The 11,310-nt window shown below is 44.8% G+C and overlaps 1 long non-coding RNA gene across 1 annotated transcript; it reads right to left on the bottom strand.

Moving 5' to 3' along the window:
- Nucleotides 1–5,798: 5,798 nt before the first annotated feature.
- On the bottom strand, nt 5,799–9,310 carry LOC148162519 (uncharacterized). The gene is made up of 3 exons (XR_015766742.1): nt 9,127–9,310; nt 7,976–8,234; nt 5,799–6,818 (listed from the first exon to the last, which is right to left on the bottom strand). It is a non-coding gene; the product is annotated as an uncharacterized LOC148162519 (long non-coding RNA).
- Between the last annotated feature and the right edge of the window lie 2,000 nt (nt 9,311–11,310).

The raw sequence follows: 11,310 nt of genomic DNA, 5'->3' as shown, positions 1-11,310 counted from the left end.
ACTTTGAGCCTGGTATCTGCCAGGCCTGGATGGATGGCAATGAGACAGCAGACCTGTAGTGTTTGTTCCCATGGAGTTCACAGTCTGGCGGGGGAAGAAAATAGACAAAGAAGTAATTACCAAACATAAAGATCCAGGACAAAAATGAAGATGGTGCTGATAAAGACAAGAAAAGAGTGGACCCAGAGCAGGGTGGGTGAAGGGCAGAGGCAGAGGCATCACCTGGGGATGTAGAGGGAGCAGGATCCTAAAAGACCTTGTAGGCCCTGGTGAGGAGCATGGTATTGCAAGTGCAGTGAGGAGCTGGGTTACCAGATACAATCCCTGTAGCTGCTGTGGGGAGAAAGTTGCCACCTGTGTAATTACCTATTACTCTGAGAAGAGAATTCTAGGGTCAAGAGAGTCAATGTTTATTTTTTTTTAAAGATTTTATTTATTTATTTGACAGAGAGAGAGATAGCGAGAACAGGAACACAAGCAGGGGGCGTGGGAGAGGGAGAAACAGGGCTTCCCGCTGAGCAGGGGGCTCGATGTGGGGCTCGAACCCAGGACCCTGGGATCATGACCTGAGCTGAAGGCAGACGCTTAACGACTGAGCCAGGCACCCAAGAGAGTGAATGTTTAAATACTATCTCTTAAGAATAATTTTAAGACAAGAAATTAATCCCCTGGCAGATGAAGCTTCTCTGGGTTTTCAGAGGGCCCTCTGAGGCCAGCCACATAGGACAGCAGCCTGAAACCACGGCCAAAAATCCAGAGCCTTCAAACCAGCTCTGCTGGAAGGAAGACCATTAGGAAGCACATTGTGGGGAGGGATAGTGTTGGGTTTTATGTCTAAGTCACTTCTTATCTCCAGTGGAAGGGCTCCCTCACTTTGGATGGCAAGGTTATTACCTGATTTGAAAATGCAAGTATCTGGGAAGCAAGAGTTAGTTTCTCTTGAGGATATAGGAAGATATGAGGGGTACCTGGGTGGCTCAGTCAGTTAAGTGTCCGACTCTTGATTTCAGCTCAGGTCATGATCTCAGGGTCGTGAGATTGAACTCCATGTCGGGCTCCATACTCAGTGAAGAGTCTGCTTGAGATTCTCTCTCCCCCTCTCCCTCTCCACCGCGGCCCCCCCCCCCCCGCTCATGTGCTCACGCCTGCTCTCTCTCTCTCAAGTAAATAAATAAGATTTTTAAGAAAGAAAGAAAGAAAGAAAGAAAGAAAGAAAGAAAGAAAGAAAGAAAGAAAGAAAGAAAGAAAGAAAAAAGAAAAAAAAAGAAAAGATCGTTTTCTTCCTGTATCTTTATGTTTGGTAATTACACCCCTTCTCTGGTTTTGTTTATCTTAAAGTGGAAAATAATAAAGAGTTATTTGTAACAGAAATGGGAGACAAATATATGTAGTGTGTCTCCACCTTTTTAAAATGCAGTCTGGCAGGTGCAATGACATGCAGACATTAATACAATACCCAAAAGGTGTATAGTTCTCATGGGTTTACAGAGTCTTTGCCCACATTACCCTATGCAGATAGTCGGGTGAACTGAATTTTCTATAAATGGCTCTTAAGAGTAAATGAGACCAACCGACTAAAATTTGAAATTTGTAATAAGCCTACAGTACCTATTCATGCATCATAACCATTAAAGTCTTTAAAAATAGTAGGTAGGGCCTGATGATTCAGAAGGCCTTGATTTGTTGAGCCCTTGGTTTATAAACTGGTGACGACCTTGGATGAAATTCTGCACATTTGTAAGTACAACTTTGACACTTTGGAGATAAAGGGTTATTTCAAATCTTATGAGAATATACATGAAAACTGTGTCTGGGTTAACTCAAATTCTAAATTAGTTGCAGGGTGAACTAATCATTTCAAGCTTTAAAGCTTGGCCTTGGGATGAAATTAAAGGAGAAACATTTAGGCAGAATCATCGGAGAATTACCCTCAAAGTAAGATGGCTAGATCCATAAATATTTTCCTAAGGGAAAAAGTGAAAGTATCATCAGTTTCTAATTCTAATTGAAAAAAAAAATTAGCCTGTGGACCATAGAAAACAAACTTGTGTCAGAACACTGAATTATGTTTCTCCTACCTCTCATTTTCATTGTGACTAATATTTCCTAATATATTCAGTGAAGAATGGTAAAGTGGAAATCTGCATTAGAGATCTCTGATTTATCAACCATGATAGCCGTTCTTGTGTGGGGGCGTTATGTGAGTATCCATGTCCCAAATCCATAAAGGTCAGCACAGAAGGTATTTCTGGAGAATTAAGGATGCATAAAACATAGATGGGAGGGCAGCAGTGCAAGAGGGAGAGAATTTTTTTAAAAGCAGGAGAAAAGGAAGAAGATCCCACTCACCATTCCTGACCTCTCTCTTTTCAGAAAACATTCCCTACATCTTTGCCAGAGAGCACACCTCCCTCCCCACTGCCCCCAGGCATCCATTCTTCAAGCATTTACTAAGCACCTACTATGAGCCAGACCTACAGCTAGACCCCGAAACTACAGAGTCACACATGACCCCTATCCTCAAGGAACCACAGACTTCCTAAGAAATGGGCACAAAAACGAACAATCTGGAAAAAGCTCTTAGAGAGGAAAGTGCCAACTGCTGAGAATCCAGAAGAGGAGACGATTCCCCCTGGTATCTGCAGCTGAGACTACAGCGAAGGTGAGGGGCCTGTGGTGGATAACCCCAGGGCATCAGGCCAAGCAGTTTAGGCTGGATTCTGCAGTCAGAGAGGACCTGAGGCAGTTTTCAAATTGGGGGAGGAGCATGATCGTGTCTGGGGTTTGGGAAGCATGAAGCATGTGTCTCACATTTGATCTTGGGACTTACCCTGAGCAGAAGACTTCTCCAAGGTGGCTCTCACCAGTAAGAGAGCGCCCTGTGTTCTAGATCAGTGACTTCATCCTGAGACACAGCGACTTCCTGTGCTCACGGATGCTGTGGGACAAGGGACTGCCAGTGAGGACAGCTTGTCTCTGGGTCGCCCTGTTGTCGGGAGGAAGGATGGACATCTCAGCCAGGAAGACACAATGCCCAGGCTGACGTCATGACTGGGAGCCAGACTCGTCTAATGCCTGCACTGAAAAATCGGGTGGCTCAGGGTCTTCTGTATCTTACAGCTCACTCAGGGGTTCTATAAAATGATTCCTTGCTGCTCCATATTGACCCATTTGCTCTTCATTTCTTACTGCGCCCTCTGGCTGTGACCTACGATAAAAAGGCTTCTGATAGGAGTCCTTGCTCGTCCCTCCTCTGCCCTCCTCCCCCCGCACACCCTGTGTCTGCAGCAGACAGTTGTATGGAAGTGCCCAAAGACACTCCTCTCTTGCCTTTTCACAGACTGTTGCCTCCACCTGGAATGTTCTGTGTGCACCAGGCAACCTCCTACTTCCCTTTCCAGATTCTACCCTAATATAGTCTGGTGCCTGGAACATTTGCTAAAGTCCCCAGCAGGATGGATGCCCTCCTCTCTGTCCCCTTACACAATAGATTCTATTCTGTTCTACGCTGAACACATGGCTGTAATAAATTGTCTCACATCCACCTCTCCCACTAGCCAATGAGCCCTCAAAACCCTTGAAGGGTGGAAAATGTGTTACTCTCATCTGTGGTCTCAGCTCTCAAACGCCTCAGCACACAGAGACATTTAGCCAATGTGGACTTTTCAGTGACTTTCAAGATTACCCTTCATGTTCTTCTATGCATTTCACAGAGATTATATTTTTTTTGAGGTTGTATTTCTTTTTTTTAAATTTATTGTTATGTTAACCACCATACATTACATCATTAGTTTTTAATGTAGTGTTCCATGATTCATTGTTTGTGCATAATACCCAGTGCTCCACGCAGAACGTGTCCTCTTTAATAACCCAACACCAGGCTAACCCATCCCCCCACCCCAGAGATTACATTTTAAAAGCCCTCTTAGTTTTCCTCCTCAACACACAACAATCTTGCCTTAATTAGCCCCATTTAGAGATGAGAAGACAGAGGTTCAGAAACTTGTGATCTGCCCAAGGTCACTTAGCAAGAAAGTGGCAGCGCTCAGCTGTGTCCGGGGCCTTCTGCTCTGCTCCAAGCCCTCTGGGCTGCATGGTAGGGGTGTGGCACTGAGCTCCAGGTCTCAGATTCAAAGATGTACTTAGGACACAATCTCCATCCAGTGCCTAGGGCCACACACATCTGCTCCTCTGCTCCTTTGGTCCTTCAGTTGTGGTCTGAGCCCCCTAGGGCCCCCCCACCCAGAGAAGGCCTGAGGGACAGCGTGCTGCAGGAGGTTACTTGGGTTGGCCTCAGGCTGGCTGATTCAAGCTCAAATTGTGGTCAAGTCAGCAAGCTGCAGCTGCAGCCAGGACTGCAGTGGGAGGGGGAAGGACGGGAGTTTGAATTACTTCTCCTACAATCCTATCCCTGGCATTGGTATGCATAAAAAAAAAAAAATCTTACATTAGAGTCCGTGTCCTATCAAACTGACCATAAAATCAGAATAACAGAGCCCAAATCAGTGAGATCTTTAGGGATTATGAATTCTCCTTATTTTAATTTCATTATTTTTTGAACGAAAAATATATTTGGATAGTTTAAAATTCCAAAAGCACAAGAAGGTAGAGTGTAAATACTGTCCTTCCCATTTTTGTCCCTCATCACCAATTTCCTCTGCCAGAGGTATTTCGTGAATATGCAAGAAAATACACACACACACACACACACATTTTTTTCTCCCATTTTTAAATGATGGGCAACCTATTGAAACACTGTTCTACATCTTGCTTTGTTTTTCACTTGATAATCTGTCTTGGAATTCCTTCTGTATCAGCCCACAAAGAGATGCCTCCATCTTTGTTACAACTGTACAGTATCCCATTGTAGCCCTGTCCCCAAATTTGTTTAACCAGTCCCCCAGTGAGGAGCACTGAGTTCGTTTCCCATCTGCCACTGTTATAAATAACACTGCAGTGAGCAACCATATATATACATCATTCTGTTCACATGGGAGTATATCCATAAAACAGATTCCTAGACTTGGAGCTCTGGGTCAAAGTGTGTGTGCATTTGTAATTTCAATGAAGAGTGCTCCCAAATGGCCTTCCATGGTTTGTCCTAATTTAAAATTCAGCTTGAAGTGTATCAGTGGACCTCTTTCCCTGTGGCAGCCCCTTTAACATGTTAACCACGAGGGATGGTCTGAGAAGTCAGAGAGGCCTCATAGACCCAACTCCTCCTCTGCATTGAGAAAATAAAGGTGGGAGGAAATGCAAATGGAAACCACTTCTTCCCCACTGGGACAGCTATAATCCAAGACACCAGAAAGCAAGTGGTGGCTGAAGAGAACTCTGAACTCTTTGTGCATTGCTGGTGGGAACGTAAAACAGTGTAGCCACTGTGGAAAACGGTTTGGAAGTTTCTCCAAAAATTAAGCAGAAAATTATTTTATGACTCAGCAATTCTACTCCTAGGTATATAAGCCCCAAAGAATTAAAAACAGGTATTCAAACACTTGTTCGTGAATGTTCACAGCAGCATTATACTCAATAGCAAGAGGTAGAAACAACCTAAATATCTATCCACAGATGAATGGATAAACAAAAGGTGATATGGACATACAAAGGAATATTACTCAGCTATAAAAAAGGAAGGAAATTCTGACACGTGCAACAACATGGATGAACCCCCAAAACATGATGCCGAGTGGAAGAAGCCACACACAAAAGGTCACATATATCGTATGATTGTATTTATACAAAATATCCAGAATAGGTAAACCCTTAGAGACAGAACTCAAATTGATGGTTGCCAGGGGCTTGAGAGGTGGAAGGACTGGAGGAGTGATTGCTGATCAGGTACAGGGTTTTTCTTGGGGTGATGAAAACTCTTTGGAACTTGACACAAGTTATAGTTGTACAACACTGTGAATGTACTAAATGCCACAGAGTTGTACACTTTAAAATTGTTAATTTATGTTACATAAATGTCATCTCAACAATAAAAAAGGGGGGGAGTGGGGGTATCTTCTTGTCACTGTTTCTGATATTCTCGGCCACTGACTTTCTGGACCCCCCACTGTGAAATGCTTCTCTGCGCCCTCCCAGGTTGTTCTATCTGGACGAGCAGACAGGATGCTTGCCCAGTGGCTCAGTGGTAACGGAAGGTCACATATATCCGTCAACACCTTATGCCAGGCGCTGAGCCCAGTGCTATACTTGCATTTTCTTGTAAAATCTTCACCACAACCCTGCAAATTGGGAGAGTGGAAGTATCTTGCCCACTGTTACTTAGCTAGAAAGTAGCAGAGGGGGACTCCAAAGCCAAGTGCTTTCCATGAAGCAGCCAGCCTCGATGTTTTACCCATCTCAGCAGGCATTGGGGACAGTAGGACCTTGCCAACCCCAAAAGTCATTCCCAATGACTCAATGCCCCGGACCTTTGGCCAGGCTGCTCCTCTGGGAGGCATTGAGCTTCTCCTCCTCCCAAGGTCCTCTACACCCAGCTTACTACAAGCATTTCCTTGAAGCCCAGCCTGTCCCTTCTTGCCCTCCCATTTAACATAGTGAATTGAGTTCATGGCACTCCATAAATACTAAGTGAATTAAATTGATCTCAGTAGGATGGAGCAAGGGAACAAAATGAATTCATAGTGTTCTTACCTAATCTGAATTAGGTTGCTTGAATAAAATAACCTCACCTTATTCCTGCTGTGATATTAAGAGTGAAGACTTTGGTGTTAAACAGTCTTAGCTTCAAATCCTGGGTCTGCCACTTTCTTGCCTTGTGTTCTCTAAGCTTTGGTTTGCACATCCATAAAAATGTGGCTGTAAAACTGTAAGGAGGATTGAACAAGACAGTATGAGAAAAGCCAGCATACTTCATTCAAAATATATCTGTTAAGGTCCCACTATCTAACAGGCAGCATATTGGTACAGGGGATTCTTCTTTTAATATGGTTAATATAATCCTTGAACTGAAACGACTTGCATTCTAATGGAAGAACAGACATTAAATAACTAATTGTGAACTAAGGGTCTTACCTATTTTGCTTGTGGAAGGGTGTCAGAGAAGGCTTTCTGGGGAAGTAACAATGGAGCTGAGACTGAAGGATAAGTAGGCGGAGCTGGAAAGTTCCAACAAAGGGCACATGAGGAGTGAGTGCAAAGGCCCTGAGGAGGAAATGAGCTAAGGGAATTTGAGGAACTAAAAGGGGACCAGTGTGATAGAGCCCAAATACCCAGGGGGAGAGGGGCAAGAGATGACTACCATTCACTGCCAAACACAGGGTAACCCATCCAGTTCTTCTATCTCTAAAGTGACTTTAGTGTCACTCACCAACCCCCCCTTCTCTCTGTGGCCCTGCAGCTCACTCTCTAGGACACAGTCACAGGGGCCATTTAAAGAGACAAATAGTCAGATCACCCTCCTCTTAATGCCCTGAATGGTTGCCCATTGTTTCTAGGAGACTCTCAGATCAGCATCCGATGTGTGTCTACCTGGTTGAGTACCTTCACCTCTTAGCCCCATTAGGGCTGCAATAACACGGCCTCTTCTGAGGAACCTGCCCCACCCACAGCTCTTGTCATCCATGTGTCCATGCACTGTACAACACAACAGGCCCCCACCCCCCCAATGCATCATGGCTGACTAGACCCAGCATGTTCACCAAACCAAAAGCTTCCCAATGCCCCCTGGTATAGAACCTAAAACATAGTGGAGAGAAAGAGAACCGGATCAATCATAATGTCTTTGTCAGGAGTCTGAGCTAAGGAATTCCATGAGAGTGACAAGAAGTTGAAAGGGTGCTGTGAGATCCAGGCAGGGCCATGTCAAGCCAGAGCCACAGCAATGTGACATAGATGGGGACAAATGCCATGTAGCAGAAGCCAGTCAGCAGAGAGAGATAATGGAGCAAAGGCCCAGAGAGAAACAGAGATGCAAGGAAAGGACAGAGCCTGTGACCCCATAGAAAGACAGGGATTCCCTGACCTGGGGCACCTTGTGTCCTGACGGTTCCTGTCCCCTGCTCCAGGTGGTAGCTCTGCCTCATTCTGGCCCAAGTTAGCCCTGAGGTCCCTTTTCCATTGTCTCCCCAGGTGAATCTTTGCTCCTGGATTCTTCCTTGCTTGAACCACGCTGAGGGGCGCATCCATAGGATCCAAGCAGACAGTTTACTCAACTAGGTCACAACTTCTAGCTCTTTGGCATCACCCTTGGCACACAGGGCTTACACATGCTCGATATGTACCTGTTGGGAAAAAATTAAATGAATGAAATTTACATCCACAACAATGGCTGGTGTGGTAATTGGGAGATTGGTTTTCTCACTTATATCAGTTTTAATGGGCACATTCTGCACCATGGCTAAGAAATGGCATTTTCACAGTAGTGAGCCTGGAACAAAAAGTCATGGAGGAAGGGGGTGGAAGGGAGGCAGAACAGAGCAGGTAGAGAGGTCTGTAACACCAATTCGTATAGACCATTTACCTATAAGTAAATATCTACAGGTACCTGTCAATCACTAAATTTGAGGAAGATAGTAGCATAGCATATACAGAGCAATGTGTACCTGGCTTAAGAGTCTACATTTTCTCTATTTAGTTAGTGGTGCCCATTCCTTAGATAAAACTTCTCACTATAATGTATAATTACAATGGTCTGATATGCCATTGTTATTTTTTTGTTATTACTATGTTAACTGTGTAGGCCCCAATCAGTGTCCCACTCCATCCTATGAGCACCCTCGGCTTGTAGCAGCCAGAGCTTGTCCCTAGACAGGGTAGAGCTATAATATCTTTAGATGAGACAGGTCCCTCTGCCTCCAATTCCAACTGTCATAGCCACAGAGCCAAATACTTGAACAGTGGCCAGGTAGAGCGCTGGGGTCTTGCCATTAACTGGAGAGAGGGTTCCAGCTGCAGAGAAAAGAATCCAGTGTGTGGTTAAAAAAAAAAAAGAAGAAGAAGGAGGAGGAGGAGGAGGAAGCAGTCTGGTTATCATTTTCTTATCTTATACAAATAACACAAAGCATCCTTCCCTGGCATTTTCTCGTGTTGAAATTGAGGAGGCATATGCATGTGGGGTGAGAAGCAGCTTCAACAAACATCATTTAGCTCTGTGTGACACAGATTCATGCTCACCAAATATGCACATGCTCCCCTCCATATCTCAGCCTCCCTTGTGGTTGTGGGGCCATGTGACTAGTTCCAGCCTATGGACTGTGGGGAAAATTCTGTGGGCCGTTCCAAGGACAAGGCAGTCCAAAGCCAGCCAGCTACCTCCATCTCTCTCTTGCCCTGCTGGAGTCTCATGGAAGGCCACCTGCTCCCGAGAGCACAGCTGCAAGACAAAACAGGGATGCCTGACACACAACAGGAAATGGACTTTTGTTGCATTCAGTTGCTTAGATTTCATGGTTTATGTGTTAACACGGTTTATGTGTTCCAGCCTGTTCTGGGCCTTCCACTGTGAGATTCGAGGTAGGAAATCCCGACAGGTAAGAAACAGGCCTGCTTTTTGTTTTTTTCTTTTTTCTTTGAGAAAGAGAGAGTGAGCACACATGTGCCAGTGTAGGAGAGGCACAGAGGGAGAGAGAGAATCTCAAGCAGACTCCTCGCTGAGCACGGAGCAAGAAGTGGGGCTCAACCTCATGACCAAGAGTTGGAGGTTTAACCAACTGAGCTATCCAGGTGCTCCTGAAACAGGCCTGCTTTCAAGCTGCTTACAGTCCAAATCGGGAGAGTGGGCAAGCAAACATTCCCACGTCAAACATTAAAGCTCAAGCCACAGATGGCAAAGAGATAGAGATATCTTTCAAACAGCCATATAACAGAAGCATGATTTGTCCATGTGAAGTAAAAGGCTGACAGGAAAACAGTTAAAGACCTATGAGATAAAATTCCGTTGAACAGTAGGTGTAAATGTGGTGACTGTGCAATCCTGAAGGGGCATGCTGACTTTTTCTAGCTTTGTAGTACAGAATATTTTATGACATATAGAAAAATAGAGAGCATAGTGCCATGAGCCTTTCTTCTGCTCATCACCCAGTTTGGATCACTGTCATCTACAGTGCGGATTTATCTATTCTGTACGTTTCTTTGCAAGTAGTATTTTTTTCCCCTGTAGAACTTTTTAAGTGATCTAATAACCAGTCCATAGTCAAAAGTCCCCAATTGTCTCAACAAAAAACCTTTTCACAGTTAGTTTGTTCAAATCAGGACCCAGACCAGTTCCAAACACTGAATCTCATTGGTATGTCTTTAAAATCTGATTTCAGCCCTGATAGCTTACCATTGCACACATTTTTAAGTGCCATTTACACACATCGACTTCATCAATATGAAGTAGTGCATTTTCAAGGCCCTGCCTACTCTGCTGTCACATACAAGCAAAAAAAAAAAAAAATGGTAAACATCAGATGAAATGTCATAGGCCACCTAATCATGTTGGGTTTGCAGAGGCCAGACAACAACAAGAAAGGTGGTCAGCTGAGAATTCTGGAAGGAAGTGACTGACGGTCAACCCAGGTTTGAGCCTGCACCTTTGGCATAATAACTGCAACACCATCAACCAGGAGAGGGAGTATGCCCCAAAGGTATCATGGCCAAATTCCAAACTCAGATGATTACTGTTTACTGTTAGTACAGAATCAAAGAGGATTTTAGAATCTGAGAGAGAGAGAGAGACAGAGAGACAAAGAGTGAGAGACAAAGAGAGACAGATAAAGAGGACAAGAGTAAGGAGCGCCCATCCATTCATCCATCCATCTGTCCATCCATCCACACAAAGAAGAAGCAAAGGCAGCAAAAGGGAGCGGAGAAAGGGATAGGCGAGAACAGATGTGAGGCAGAGAGAGGAACAGAGGGAGCCAAACACCATTTCTTCAGGTCTGACAGTTTGCTGAAGAACTCTGCTCCAAAAACTGCAAAAGAAATAAACAGGTAAGCGGCAGCCGGGGCTTTCACTTTCCTGCAGAGCCCGCTGCCCTGCCGGCTTTGTGGAACCCCCTCGCTGTGCTCCCTGCTCCCCTGACAGGGATGAACAACCTGCCTTTGTTCTGTTTTCCCGGCTACAGTGCAAAGGAACGGAGGCAGTCAACACAACAGCATATCAGATGTGGATTACTGGTTTCGAAGGGGACCCAGATCCCAGAAACCCCACCAAAGAGATAATGAAAAGGTCTGAAGAGAAAGCAGAAGGCTGCGGCCGGGGTGATGTGCCAATTAAGAGGGCTTGTTTGGAACCACTTCGAGTGGCAAGGCGAACAGTGCATGTAAATGATCAAAAGCAGGCGGGACCCTCTTCCATCAGTCACAAAAGATGCT

The sequence above is a fragment of the Eumetopias jubatus genome, unplaced genomic scaffold, assembly GCF_037043125.1.
Source record: "Eumetopias jubatus isolate StellerSeaLion01/CBP00866 unplaced genomic scaffold, mEumJub1_p1.0 scaffold_14, whole genome shotgun sequence".
Taxonomy (NCBI): Eukaryota; Metazoa; Chordata; class Mammalia; order Carnivora; family Otariidae; genus Eumetopias; species Eumetopias jubatus.
This window is presented reverse-complemented; position numbering and strand designations above follow the sequence as displayed.